This window comes from Apus apus, chromosome 7 (assembly GCF_020740795.1).
Source record: "Apus apus isolate bApuApu2 chromosome 7, bApuApu2.pri.cur, whole genome shotgun sequence".
NCBI lineage: Eukaryota > Metazoa > Chordata > Aves > Apodiformes > Apodidae > Apus > Apus apus.
In genome coordinates this window covers 5,688,134-5,701,813 of record NC_067288.1, presented here as the reverse complement: position 1 = coordinate 5,701,813, position 13,680 = coordinate 5,688,134, and the positions used below count along the sequence as shown (strand labels likewise).

Below are 13,680 nucleotides of genomic sequence, written 5' to 3'. Positions count from 1 at the left end.
GCTGAACTTCAACAAGTCTGGGCATGCTTGCATCTTCTGGTGAGGGGGGCTTGGTTTGGTCCAGCTTTGAGATAGGAACCAGCTGCAAATGTAGGCCTCCAAACATGTTCTAGGAAAGAGGTTATAAAAGAGCCCCTTCTTGCTCAATGCATTTATTCCCCGTGGGCCAGACTCCGACATCTTCATTAACACTGAGCAGAACCTCACTCCAAGAGCAGTTACATTGATTTGAAAGGGGCTATTCAAGAAGCTAGCAAATACCTAATGTCAGCACGGGTAGCACCCCCTAAGGGTCACATCTATTTGCTTCATTGACATAAATGAGTTTTTTCTCCTTCCTGCTATTAGGACATACTGCTACAGATAAAGCACATTGGGCTCCCTTCTTCCTGCCACCTCTTCAGCAAAAATGCTGATGGTATATTCTTTCTTACTGGTAACATCATAAGAAGTAAAAAGAGCAGTAGCTCAGCTTAGAGCTCTAACAGATAGAACAATCCTCCTGTGATAAAAGGAAGCTGTGACGAGATGGTCAGAGTTGCTTTCTGAGCATGGCTCTAATTGCCTTTTATCTGCTTTTCCTTCCAGACTGAAAAATTGTGTCCAAGAAGGCAAAAGGAGAATGCTACTGCCTACCTACACCTTTTTGTAGCCATTCCTTCCCTAGAGATCATTCGCCTGTGGGCCACAGTCATACTTAGTCACTTTAAACACTAAGTCTGCTGTTTTGGATCCTTTTGACAGAACAAGGTAATTGCTGTGATTGCTGATAGACTAGGCAACTAGCCTTCTAGCACAGTGTCTGGATGGGCAGGATCTATCAGCCTCATGAATTGCCCGTCTCACTACCCTGAGTTCTGAGAGATCTCAAAAAACTAGCTTTGAACTGGGCACTTAGCAGAATGAATCCCAGATTTAGACAATAAGGTGTACCCTATTCACATTACTTGGAAGCTCTGATCCTCATGCACATTCATGCTTTTGAAAACTTCACTCACAACACCCAACACCTGCACATTTCATTTTCTTCCTTTCAGGATACTGACCAGCTCTTGGCCCTGCCTGTTTTAGAGATGACTAATGGCAGAAAAACAAAGCAAACCAAAATCTGTTCCCTCTGGATTCTCACACCATTTTCTCCATCACCACATCAGGTCACCTCCCAGTCACATAACTAAGGTTTGTTGCAGGTAGATTCACTTTTCCTTCTCCTTTCTCCAGGGAGGTAAGGGTATTTGCACTGTGATGTTAATATGGGTCGTCACAACTATTTGCATTACACTTCCTAAGAAACAAGGCTGCTTAAACAGAGTGGCAGTGTCTGTAGGGACAGGCCAGCCAGTGTTAGAGTCTCTTCCCAGTTATGAAGAATGCTAAATGTGCAGCATTTACGCATATGATTTTGCTAGTGTCAACAGTGATCTGATGCTTGATAGTTGTGTGCAGTGCTGCAGTGAGCCCAAGCAATACACATTCTTCTTACTGAAAAGGAGGGAAAAAGACTTCACACTTAGGATAGTCAGCTTTCCTCACCACTTTCAGCAGTTAGTGTGATTTTTTAACTCCTTTTGTATAAAATTCTTTCTTTGCTGCCCTTTTTTCTTGGACCTACTCTACACAGTGTTCTCAGCTATCCAAGAGTCAGATATCCAAGAGTCTGCTGCTTTTCCAGCAGGTGCTTCAGGATTTTATGTGGGCAGCAAATTCTCTGTTTCCCCGGTCTCCCTCAGAAAACTAACTTGATGATGTAACAGTGGTACACTGTTGTTTGTCAAGAAAGACCTTCTGGGAGAGGTTAAGTAGAGGATCATCTCTGCTCTTTTAGGTTCTACTCCGAACAGACAGATGAGCAGAAAACAATTGCCAGTCTATGGAAGTACAATCTGAAATGGAACAGCTGAATTCTGGAAAACTACTGGCAGCAAAACTGGGATTATTGGTCATTTATAAACTGGGAGGGAACATAATGGCAGAACACAGAAGTTGGTGAAATAGTTGGTTTGCATACATTTCACATGCAGAAATGCTTTCTATATGAGCAAAATATCCTCAGGAGAAGGTTGTTGCTTAACACTTGAGATCTGTCCCCATTTTAGAAGATGTGGAGGGATGGGATTCCGGTGTTAAGTCCTGGCCTGATGTTCCCAGAGCCCAAAGGACACAAGTTCCAAGTGAGCTGGAGACTAATAATGTATGTAAACACAAGGAGTACTAAAGACTTCCAGAGAGCAGGTTAAGCTGTTTTGTAAGATACAGCTAATGAAAGACCATTGTTGCCCTGAGGAGAAAGGAAGGGAATTGTACTGTTTTTGTATTACAAATGCAGCCACTAAGGCCTCAACCAAGCAACTTGCACAAAACCAGACAAAGGAGGTTGCTGCAGAGTCAGCAGTTTCAACGCAGGTTTTCTGTGTCCCAAACTAGCACTTTAATCATCGTCCTTCTCTGTGAGAGAGAAATGAGTATCAGAGAACGGAGTGATTCTCTACATTTTTCTAGCTCAAGACAGAACTGTGTCCATTGTTGGGACTAGCCCCCCAGGAGGAATTATTTCTATTCAGTTTGTGTGTGTCACAGCCAGATAATGCGCTGGGTGGTATTTCCCTCTCTTCTCCCAATCTTTCTCTTTTATGACCACATGACTTCACCCCCTCGTGTGAGTGACAGTACCCATTAGACTAGACTCTGATGCAAAACAGCTGTGTGGAGAGAAGGGGAGGAAGGGAGTGGGGAACAGCAATTTAGAAAACAATTAAGAACATCAATTCCAATTCATTTGCTTGGCCAGGATAAGTAATTTCTAAGAGGTAACTTGATCTGTAGCGGACCGAGATTAAAGGCAAACTCCATTATCTCTAGTTTACAGTCTGGAGGAATTTGTTTTAACTGGTTACCAAGGAGGCTCCATGAAAAAAAAGAGAGAAAAAAAATAACCTTTGTCTAGAAATGTCTAAAAAATCCTCCTGATTTCTTCTTTTAAAGGGCACGCATGGATTTGTTAACTCTCAGAGAGTATGGCTGCACTGCCTTGTAAGAGGTACAGTTCAACCTTTGAAAAGAGGCTCTGCCTGCAAAGAGCTTAGAGATGCATTTTCTTAAAACCCAGTTTATGCCAGTTTTAAACTGCTTTTAAGATATTTGTATAAAGATAGACTAGAAACATGAGACATGGGGTTCAGAAGCATGTTCAGCATTCAGCAGAGAAAGCAGCAGGGTCTGGGGGAGAATAGTGAGCTGAGCACTAAGCAGCACCAAGTTTTCTTTTGTGGCTCTGACACTGCCACACTCCCTGACTGTGAAAGGCAATTCCCCACACTGCTTTACCAACAGTGTGAGCAAAACAGCAGGAAAGTACTCAGACACCTCTCAGAAGTTCTATGAGACTCCATGAGCAAATATCCCAACATCCCTTTGAATACTGAGTCTGAACCTAGGCACACCATAGCAAGGGGTTGTGACCCAGCAGACACCAAGTCTTCTTCTGTATTCACGTGAGACGACACCAAAAAGCAAGTATGTGAGTGGGAGAGCCACTGATTCTCTGCTGTGGAAACCCCACATTCTAGGGTTCTCCTCTTCCACCTTCCTCTGCCCTCAGTGCTTTGCCACAACCCCGTCCCTCAGTCTTTGTCCCAACTCCTGCAGGCCTTGATCCCCCATCCTTGTTTTACAAAACACAGTGCTGTCAGGATGCCAAGATGCCCTGCAACTCCAGACCACCAAAAAGCTTCTCAGACCATTGGATTGATCACTTGGAAAGCCCTGGTATTTGTCCTGGGCATTTATCCCAGGAACCCAGAAACAGCAGACATTGTACTTACAAGAACATAGGGGCCACATGTGTCTCTGGATCTGATGCGAGGAGCTCAAGGGTGGGGGGTAAAAGCAGACATGGAAAAAACCATCCGTGAGCTGGCTCAAAGCTTAGAGTTGGCCTTGGATCTGCATTTCCCTGGCTGGACCCAGACTTCTACCTCTCCAGTGCAACTTTGTTTGTCTTAGGGACAAACTGCATCGCTGCCATCATGAAACAGCCAGCCTGCACTTTATACAGCTGCATCCCTATGAGCTAAGGCTCTGGGGTGAGGTAACTGCCTCAGTGGAAATAGGAGCTAAAGAATGTGATGTGACGAATTTTCCCGGACCACCAAATAAATTAAAAAGTAGGCTCCCAGCCCAGAAAGGTTACCCTCCCAAATAAACATGTCCCAGCCTCCCTTCCTCAACACACACTTACCTTCATCCACACCAGGAAGCTGAGCTCCTCACAGACTCCATTACAGACCCAGAATGAACAGGTTCTTCCAGCCAGTCGGCATCTCCCATAGAGTAATTGCTTTGGTATGGGCATCTGAGAACAAGACAGAACTGTATATACTAGAAATATTCTCTTTGCATAAACTTCTCAGTAGACTTACTTTTGTCTAGTTGCCAGGAAATGTATTTGGGGCCTCTTGCTAACTTCACATTTCTTTAATTAGAGGGGCATGGGCAGCTTATTCTTATAGTTACAGGGAAAACAGCAGTGAGAGGAACTGAGAAACTGGAAGGCCCTCTCTAAGCATATCAGCTCTGCAACAGCACATGAGACCACTCTACTCCACCATCCTTCTTGTGACAGCCACAGTTTCATAGTTGGAAAGGAATGGGAGGAACCCATCTTGCAAACATGCTTCTCCAGAACAAGGAATGTCATGGCAGATAACCTTGCAACCTGAGATCATTTAAGCAACACAGTGCAGTGAGTTCCAGGGTGACAGAGGGGCCACTCCACAGCTAAACAAAAAAATGATTGGGGAAATCAGCAAACAGTCAAAACTGGTTGGTTGGGTGGAGTGGGAATTTAAGAGAGCAGGAACATGGACAGTCAGATTGGAATGCGGCCAGGGAATGTGAGTTAACACCTTTCCTCTGCCAAAGAACACCACTAGATCTGCAGTGACACTGAATGGCCAGGGCCTTGGCCTCACAATCTGCTCAAAAACCTGCAAGGTGGGACATGCACGTTCTGTGCCCAGTTCAGGTCATGGTTGCTTTCCATCATGAAACAAGGCACTTAGCTTCTCTCGGCCCCAACTCATCTGTGTGCACAGCTCCCTGGGTTAGTACTCATCTCCCTCCTGAGGCTCAGTAACAGTTTGCTAAATGCCTGGTTCTCTTTAAGAGGCAAGGTCATCCAGACAGTGTGAAGTACTTTATATGTTGTCCTGGAGACACCAGCCTCCTTCAGAGCCTCGCTCATTAAGACGGCAGCCGTTGTAATCCAAGCTCCTTTGATGGAAGGAGCAAGTGAGGAGATTGCCAAAGGGAGGATTAGCTGATGGATGTCTTGAGCTGCAAGGGTGCCTCATGTGGATTTGTGAAGGATTTTCACCTCAGCCACCCTGGCTGGAACTCCTGTTCTACTGTACCAAGACACACTCCTTGCAAGGCCCTGCTCTGCCCCCAGCAGCAGTGAGGCCCTGGCTGAGGGCTGGTTGCTAGCTGCCATTCTCAGCTCCCTTGTGAAGGAAAGCTACACAGCATGCCAAAGAAAACCTAGCCCCAACCTGTGAAAAACTTACCTGTTGTACTCATAGGAAAGTGACAGCTTTGCCCAGAGGCAGGATTGATTCAGGTGGGATTCCCAACTTGGCTACTCAGTGATATGATGCTCCAGGCTGTCGTTTTCCTTTCTGCAGTAGGGATTACTGTTAGCTCCTCTCTGCACTGCACCACTTGACACCTATGAATGAAAGGGCTGTAAGCTGCTTTGTGCTTTCAGGCCTAGCCTTAAGTAAATACATTTAGGAGGCAAAGTTCCAACATAAGTTCCTAAACTATGGGATAGGCAGCAAATTTCTTGCTATTCCCCACTCAAAAGGAGCAGAACAATCCCTGGTTTTCTCCTGTCTATGATTCTGCCTCCTCCTTACTCATCACCTTTGTCTTGAACTTTCATTTCTGCCACTGTGCATCTATGGATCCATCAGGCTATTTGAGTGTACTCATTGTCATGGGACAGAAAGGAAGGACAATCTGCAGAGGTAGCTTAGACCTACTGCTGCATTCTCCAGTTATGTGAAAATTTTAATTTTGAAAGAACAACTTTCTAACCTTGATGATGCAGTTAAGCCTTAAAGGATGTTAACTACAAACACAAGATTATTATTTCCTAAAATGTCATTATTTGAAAGCCATTCTAACAGCAGGGTGTTTGAGGATGAAAATACTCCAGCCTGCCAAGTCTCCTGCTTTCTATGTCAAACATCCCTTCTCCTTTCCCACCACAACCTTTGCAACTCACTCATGCCCAGCATGAGGCCACAGCTTCTTTCTGGCTCCTCATGCCAGGTGCTAGGTGCTGTTCAGTCCACTCATCTGACCAGCAGGGCACAAAGCTGGAGGGAAGTGAGGCACTCTATGCTGCCCTCTCTGTGCTGCCAACTGCCCTAGTGCTTCTTTATGTCATGGGATTACAAACCCATCCATAGGTGGGTATCCTCTCTGGAGCAGGGTACAAGACTGCTTGTAATGTTATTGTTAAGAGGTTCCCTTGGGTTGTTTTTAGCAGAAATTTGAGTTGCTTCTTTTCCAGCAGAGGATCAGTTACAAAAACACAAACAGAAAGGCTTTTTGGAGAGCAAGGGCTCAGTTTGCCATGCTAATTTCAGGGAAAGTTATGTGGGAGGAGGGAGGAAGTAGTTAAATCCTTGTTTACCTTGCTGGAAACCCAGATCCCCTTAGTTTACACAAATAAGAGAGAAAATGGCTCAGTGGTATGAGCACATGGCTGTGACTAAGGGGAGCTGGGTTTGTTCCCTGCTGTAAAACACACTGCTGTCTAAGGCCTCTCTTGCCCCAAGGAAATTCAGGAATATTGTCCCAGCTGAAGACCAAGTCACTAATCAGCACAGAGAATCAGGATATTCCTGCTGTTAGACTTGTCCAATAGCATTGTATGGACTGAAAAGTCTTTCAGAGGTCCTGGCCTTGTTTCCGCGATTATTAGGGACTTGTAATAACCAGCTGGACTAAACAGCTTAAGTAAGATGAGATGAATGCACTCTGCTTTCTGGGGCTCTCATACATGCAATGAACCTAACTAGTCCTTCCCTACCTGACAGGGGGATGGAAAGGATCAATGTACTAATTATTACAACATGCTCTGATGCTGAGATGCTGGAGGCCACAAAAGCCTGGCTGTAAGTAGATCTGTCTACCTGAGAAGGCAGAGACAGAAAGTAGTTCCCTGGTTCCTAAATCCTTTCTGTCCTAGCTGTCACATGGCTGGTTTGGATCACCACAATGGGGTGTGCTCAGCTATCTCTTTTGTGAGGTAGTATTTCCCTCCTTGCTGAAGAGAATACAGTCTGTTGGGGGAGACAGGACAAAGCTTCCTGAGCTGTCCAGAAAAAGAGCTGATCAGTTACTGATCTCAGCTACTTTAGTAGGCAAGTTCTGCTCTGCCCATTGAAATCAGAATTACTGCATGCTGCAAATTGAAGGCACTATCAGACCAGTTTGTAGATCCACAAGAGCCAGGGGAACAGAACGACAGCGACTGAATCCTACCTGAGCAGTGGAATGACTTCAGGCAGGGTGAGAAATACTGCCTTGCTCAGGTTCCCTCTGCCTTGGCATCTAGACAGGTAGGGAGGACACACAGCCTAATTACAGGCAGGGAGCAAGCCAGAGAGTAGAGTGGCTCTACAGACACTGTCCAATGGCCTTCACTTTGCCTTTGGTAAGTGGTCAGGGCTGCCTCTCTCACCAAATCAAGGCAGCCCAAATATGGCTCCTCTGGGAACTTTAATGTTTTACTGAATCACTTAGTTTCTCTTGATGACTGCTGCTTCAGAGTCTCAGTTGCTGGATCCCAGTGGGGATTTTGCTGATGGGGGTTTATTGACTTCTTGTTACCTTGAAGTTACTGCAGTGGCAGGAGTCACAGGTAACTCCTGGAGTCTGTTTATTTTATGGGTTGCATTTTTAAGAGTTTTCCATGGTACCCTAATTTTAGGAGAAGCCACTTGTTTGTTTAGCAAAGCACTCACGTACTGATCCATAAATAAAACTAGTCTGTTATTTAATAAGACCCAAGAGAGTGTTAGCTCTGGATCACTGGTAAACTGATCAACTCAGAGTGCAAAAAGCAGCCCTCAGGAAACTCATCATGTCTATCTGGGGGAAGTACAAGCCAAACATCAGTGTAAGCAGGTACTTCACTGAGTTTTCAGGAGTATCTGTGCCCATACCTTCTGGAAGAAAAATGCTAAAAGGTCCAAGATGGAGTAATTTCTGACAACCTTCTCTTTGGTCGTCAGTAGAGGCTTTCAGAGTTGCAAGGTTTTTACAGCTGAGGCTGCGAATCCAAATTCTGCATCTGTGGGAGAAAGAACAGACTTGAATGCACTGAAGACTGGTCTCACAGCAGGGTGCATGAATTCCTATACATGCGAGCTGGAATTCCCCTCACCTCACTCAAACACCTAAGAATGACTTGTATGAACCTAAGACAGTCGTGTAGGCTCCTTCTACAGTTCAGTATACGGGATAACCATCAAAGAATGGAAGAAGCTTTCTGGGAGGAGCATGATCTCTTTCCAGTAGCATCCATGCCAAGTCTTGATCATTACTTTAACCTCAGCCAAGCATCTCTTAGATGTCCAAATTAGGTGAGAAGCATCTCACACCTGGTATGCCCTGTGATTATGTGCAGCCATAGAGAAGGGAGCTGCAAGGCCATTAGGTCATCTTAGCTCATCCTATGTACCACATTACAAAATCCTCACATGACTGAGAGGCTTAGGATACAAGTGACATTAATTCAGAGAGTCTAGGGCAGATCTGAGTGGGTTTTACAAGTGAGACCTGCCAAGAGTCACCCAAGGGATTTGGTCATGGAGTCCTGGGATGGAGCCAGACTGAGCAGATGACATCCAATGCTGATCCAGCAACAGTTGCCTTGGCAAAAGGTGCTGGACCATTTATTTGTGTGGATAGGGATCTGGATGACATAGTGGTCTCTGTTTCACTGCAGCAGATGCCTTCTGAAAAGCTGGCAAGCCACACATACTCCAAGGACCAGAGGTCACCTTGGCCAATACAAACTGCATATATTCCATGTGTATGTATAAACATCTGTAAAACTGTTAACTGTGTGTGTACACAGAGAGAAAACTTCCAAACAAAGATTTTGAAGCTAGATCTCTGACTTCTTACTTTCTGGAGTTGAAGATGCTGTCTATTTGTTATTTTGATATTGGAGGAGTGTGGGAGGATTTCCATGCTGGCATATTGCCCCAGCAGCAGTGGCAGCAGGAACTGAAGCTGCTCCCAGCACTGTCAGGCTGCATGTGCACATAGAAGGCTGCTCAGAAAGTGTTCTGTACCACTTTGTAGAGGCTCAGCAGCACCTGTGGCATGTGTACCACTGTTTGGGAATCTGCTACAGATTCTCTGAATCAGGATATTATATTCACAGGCCCTTGTCAGAGGTTAAGAAGAGGGGAACAATCAGGCACAATGCACCTACAAATCAATTCAAGTCACTGTAAAGTGGAATGGAGCTTTCAGGAGGACTTTGCTATTGCTTGAATACTTCTGCCTAGAATGGGATGAATGCATGGGCCTGCCATGAATGTCTCCTGCATAGCCTAGTTTTTCTTCACTTACTGTAAAGAGAGCCTAGACAATTAAATATCTTAGATGAGACATCTACATTTAGGTGTCTCAGATCAAGTGAGGTTATTTGTACCTAAGATGCCTATATCTCCCTGAGGGGTTTTCAAAGACATGCTGATGCTAAACTTTGATTTAATTAGCCAAATGCTTTAGAAATCCCTCTAGATGCCTACCTCCACTGACAGGCAATTAAATGCTTTCAAATCTTATCTCCTAGATAATACTGAAAATGTAGACTTGTGTGAAGCTGTGTATCAGCTGAATCTTCAGAGACTTAGGAGGCATCCATAGACACAGCTGGGTATCTGCTAAGACACAGTGCACTTACAGGATTTCTGCATCTTCTAATGCCTCTAAAAACCTTAGTCTCAAGAGCCTGAAAATACCACAACAGATTGACATTCTACCTGCAAATTCAACATTTTTGGAAAAGAGATAGAGGGAAAAGAGACTTTCCACCAATTTTCTGTCTTTATTTTTGCTGCAGGCATACACCAGGTTCTTTCCAAAGCTTTGAAAGGAATAGAAGCTGTTTATGTTCATGTGCACATTGTTCAGCCTCACTTTGCAGGACATATCAAGTTGGCCTAATAAGCAAGCTAACCACAACCGTCCTGTTTCAATCTGCTCCAAGCACAACCAGGACAAGTTCATGTCTGCCTGCAAAACACTCTGTAGTTCCTGTAGTGGCCTGATTTGTGGAGGTGTTAATCACTCACAGCTACCACTTAGGTAAAGCTGTAATGCAACCCAGATCACCCTTCTGTGCCTCAGTTTCCTTATCACAAACACTAGTGTGCTTCAAGGTTGAGCAACGCACAGTGTCCTACAAATATTGTTATTTATGGTGATGAGATGAGCTTTGTTTGGTACTTGACATCAATTGAAAGAGATAGATATTAACCTGTACGTTTGAAATACAGCATGTTGTTACTGCTCTCAGATAAACAGAATTATCTCCTCTTAAAATCAAAGGTAATCTGTTTTACTTCAGTGAGATGTGGTGATGTCCACAGAGAACAAATAATATTTGGCAAGTAGAGGAGGGATTTTCTTGGCAAGTTGGAAAAAGCATCAAGGGAAGAGAAGAGGGATGGGATGCAACACAACTGTTTTTTATCACACAGAACAGCCAGGTTCCTCTGGACAGGCCTACTGTCTGATACACCATTGTAAATGCCCTGGGGAGCTTGGATTAAGAGAATGGAAAAAACAAATGAATGGCATAAAGGTACTCAGGGCACTTGGTGGCATAACTGGGAAAGCTTTTGTCAGTTGGCATTATGCAGTGATATTAACACAGTGCCCTGGACTTTGATTTTTAAGGGGTGTTTGGTTATTCAAGTCCATGCCTTTCTCTGTTTTTGAGTGTCACAGCTTCTCAGATAACTCTGCACTTCAGTTTGACATCAACATTGAAGATGCAAATTGGTTACAAAAAGGATGCACTTTCATTCCCACTGTACAACCATCAGAAAAAGGGAAGACTCTTATTTCAAGCCAGTTCAGCTCTGAGGTGGTCTCAGTTGCTCCAGAGGTGCCAGTTCCTTTTTCTTGCTGTCAAAGACCCTAAGATGGCTGTTCCCTAGATCAGGCACACTGCAAGCTGCCTGAATGGATCAGATATGTCTGGAGAAAAAGAGCCTGGGCAAATACAGGGCAAAAACAGGACTGTTCCTCTTGAAATGACTGTTTCCTCTGTGAATTGCTGACATGTTTCACTAAATATGGGAGCAAGGAATCTACTGATTTTATTAGTATATTCTGTAGGAAACCAATGTGTTATTTCAACTGTTACAATACTATATAATACATTGTATTATCATCTCACATAACATGTCAGTTGTGACTCGATTATACAAAGATAAAAAAAAAAGTCAAACTAAAAATATTTGATATGACAATTTCAGTATTAAAATATTTCAGAACATCCATTCAGTGTTATGTTTCAAAATGATGGCTCTCTCTTCCAATTAGGAATGAAAGGACATTTGTAATGTCTGATTTGCCTTTGGAGCACAAACAGCTTGAGCTTTGATGGTTGCTGGAGATGCACAGTTGGGACTGCTGTTCAGCCTGCAGTAATATTTGCTTCCTTAAATTTAGTTTAGGTTGCAGTAGCATTTAGGGGCTACTATGAGGGTTTGAGTATCTCTTTTGCAAGGAACCTTACAGTCATATAATAAAGATAATGTCTGGCCTTCAGTCACACAGAATAGAGGCACTGGAACTGACGTAGGGAAACCAAGCATTGCCAAGAGCTTTGGTGATGACAGGGCAGAATTTGCCTTTGCTACAGTTTGGCTAAGCATTTATTTGAGCAGTGCTTGCCTTGGAGAAGCATCTGATTGAAGGATTAATTCGGTATTTCACAAATTACCTGTTAGCAGTGAGTGAGGGCTTGGGCTTGAAGGACCCTGAATGTTCTGTGACCTCAGACAGGGTCTGGATCTTGGATTAAATTTCTGGTAATGTCAAGATAAATGAACGAGTCTTAAATGAGCACCAAACAAATGGGTTCAAACTCCCACTGCAATCTGATGAGCTAAAGACTTCCTTAAGTGCATGGTTTAAATAGCCTTGAAAGTAGAGGCAGAGCAACTGAGTTGATTATCCAGTCTTTGAACACCAAAGAGCAACTGATACACAGATGATATTGAAGCAAGATCTTCCGTTTGAAATTTCTGATTCATTATTGTATCCTATGGTAAAGTCCAGAGAGTCCTGATCTTTTAAGCCAAGAATGGCCCTTATTCAAATTCATGAATATTTGAGTGTGGCCTACACTGGCTGACTGGGAGTTCTTGAATGAAATATACCTTGCAAAAAGAGGAAACCAAAATATTATTCAGTCTGCAACAATCTCATCCATTTAAGTCTCTGAAGGGCTTGTGTTTCTTTACTCTTGAGGTTCATTATGTCACCAGAAAAGCTTTAATATTTTACTGTGGAAGCAACATAGCCATGAAACATTAATTTCCAGGAATGTGGGAACAATGAAATATGGGGTTTTCTACTAAATTAAGATTTTACTTGTCTCTGTTCTCACATAGTTAAGGGAACCAATTTTCATTATATGTTTATGTACATGTATTCTGGAAGCTCAAATGGGTAGGATGTACAAAATATAGGAAGAACATTTTTTACCTTGACAAATGTATTTCACTGATAACTGTACTGGTCATTTATATTCTACCTTTCATCCTAAACCACTTTACATGCTATATCCATCTTGGAATCCCATCTCTCATTACTGAATTGCACCCACTCTAGTGTGTGAGTGAACAGCTGATACATTCTGCACTGTGAGATGTGGCAGCTGTTTAGATTTGTATAAAATTGTTTACTTCCCTGTTTCCACAATGCTGTTCTTTCACCACTGTAGTGACCAACACCATTCACCTATGGCTGGCACAGACACAACTGTACTAGGATCTCCAGCAGTCCCCAAGTATTCTGCACCATAGCAGATATCTCTGGCTGGAAGAAAAAAACGGTGAAGGACAGATTGATTTTTAATCCATGTAAAGGCCTCTTAAATATTCTTCTGTTACTGCTAACCAGTGTTACTAACTATAGGACTGATGCTTCCTTCCTGTAAAACAGATGACTGGGTTTCCTTCAGATATCTGCACACACTCATATGCATGCAGAGACCACACCACCTTTTAGCAGCCTGGGCAGAATGAAAGCATTGCAGGGAATTAAAGGGAATTTGAAGCACTTAGCTCTGGGGACAACTCCAGAACGTTAAGTGTTCACCTAAGGTTTTTAACAATGTTATTCATATACTAAATTTACATCCGCTGCCAGTTGATTGGAATGAAGAATTAGCCAAAACATTCCAGAAGCATCTGCACCATGGGAACCATAGATTTCCAGGTTATATGACACGCCACGACGTTCACTGAATCACCAGAGCTGTCTTCCTTAATGCTGCAATTAGCGATGGCACATCAAGAGAACAACTACTGGATAAGATTTGACAGCAGGAAGCCCTCTGCCATAAACTGG

General features: G+C 43.5%; 1 protein-coding gene across 15 annotated transcripts in view; it reads right to left on the bottom strand.

The window, feature by feature from the left end:
- Nucleotides 1–13,680, bottom strand: part of GORAB (golgin, RAB6 interacting) — a 105,466-nt gene that overhangs the window by 75,034 nt on the left and 16,752 nt on the right. For 12 of the 15 annotated variants that reach the window (XM_051624450.1, XM_051624449.1, XM_051624455.1 and 9 more), the window contains exons 1-4: nucleotides 9,205–10,059; nucleotides 8,238–8,365; nucleotides 5,565–5,725; nucleotides 4,238–4,351 (exon numbers count right to left, since the gene is read on the bottom strand). The gene's annotated coding sequence lies outside the window, so the exon portion shown is untranslated. Of the gene's footprint in view, nucleotides 1–4,237; nucleotides 4,369–5,564; nucleotides 5,726–8,237; nucleotides 8,366–9,204; nucleotides 10,060–13,680 lie in introns of those variants that run through there. The other 3 variants (XM_051624447.1, XM_051624448.1, XM_051624446.1) reach the window with 2 other exon arrangements.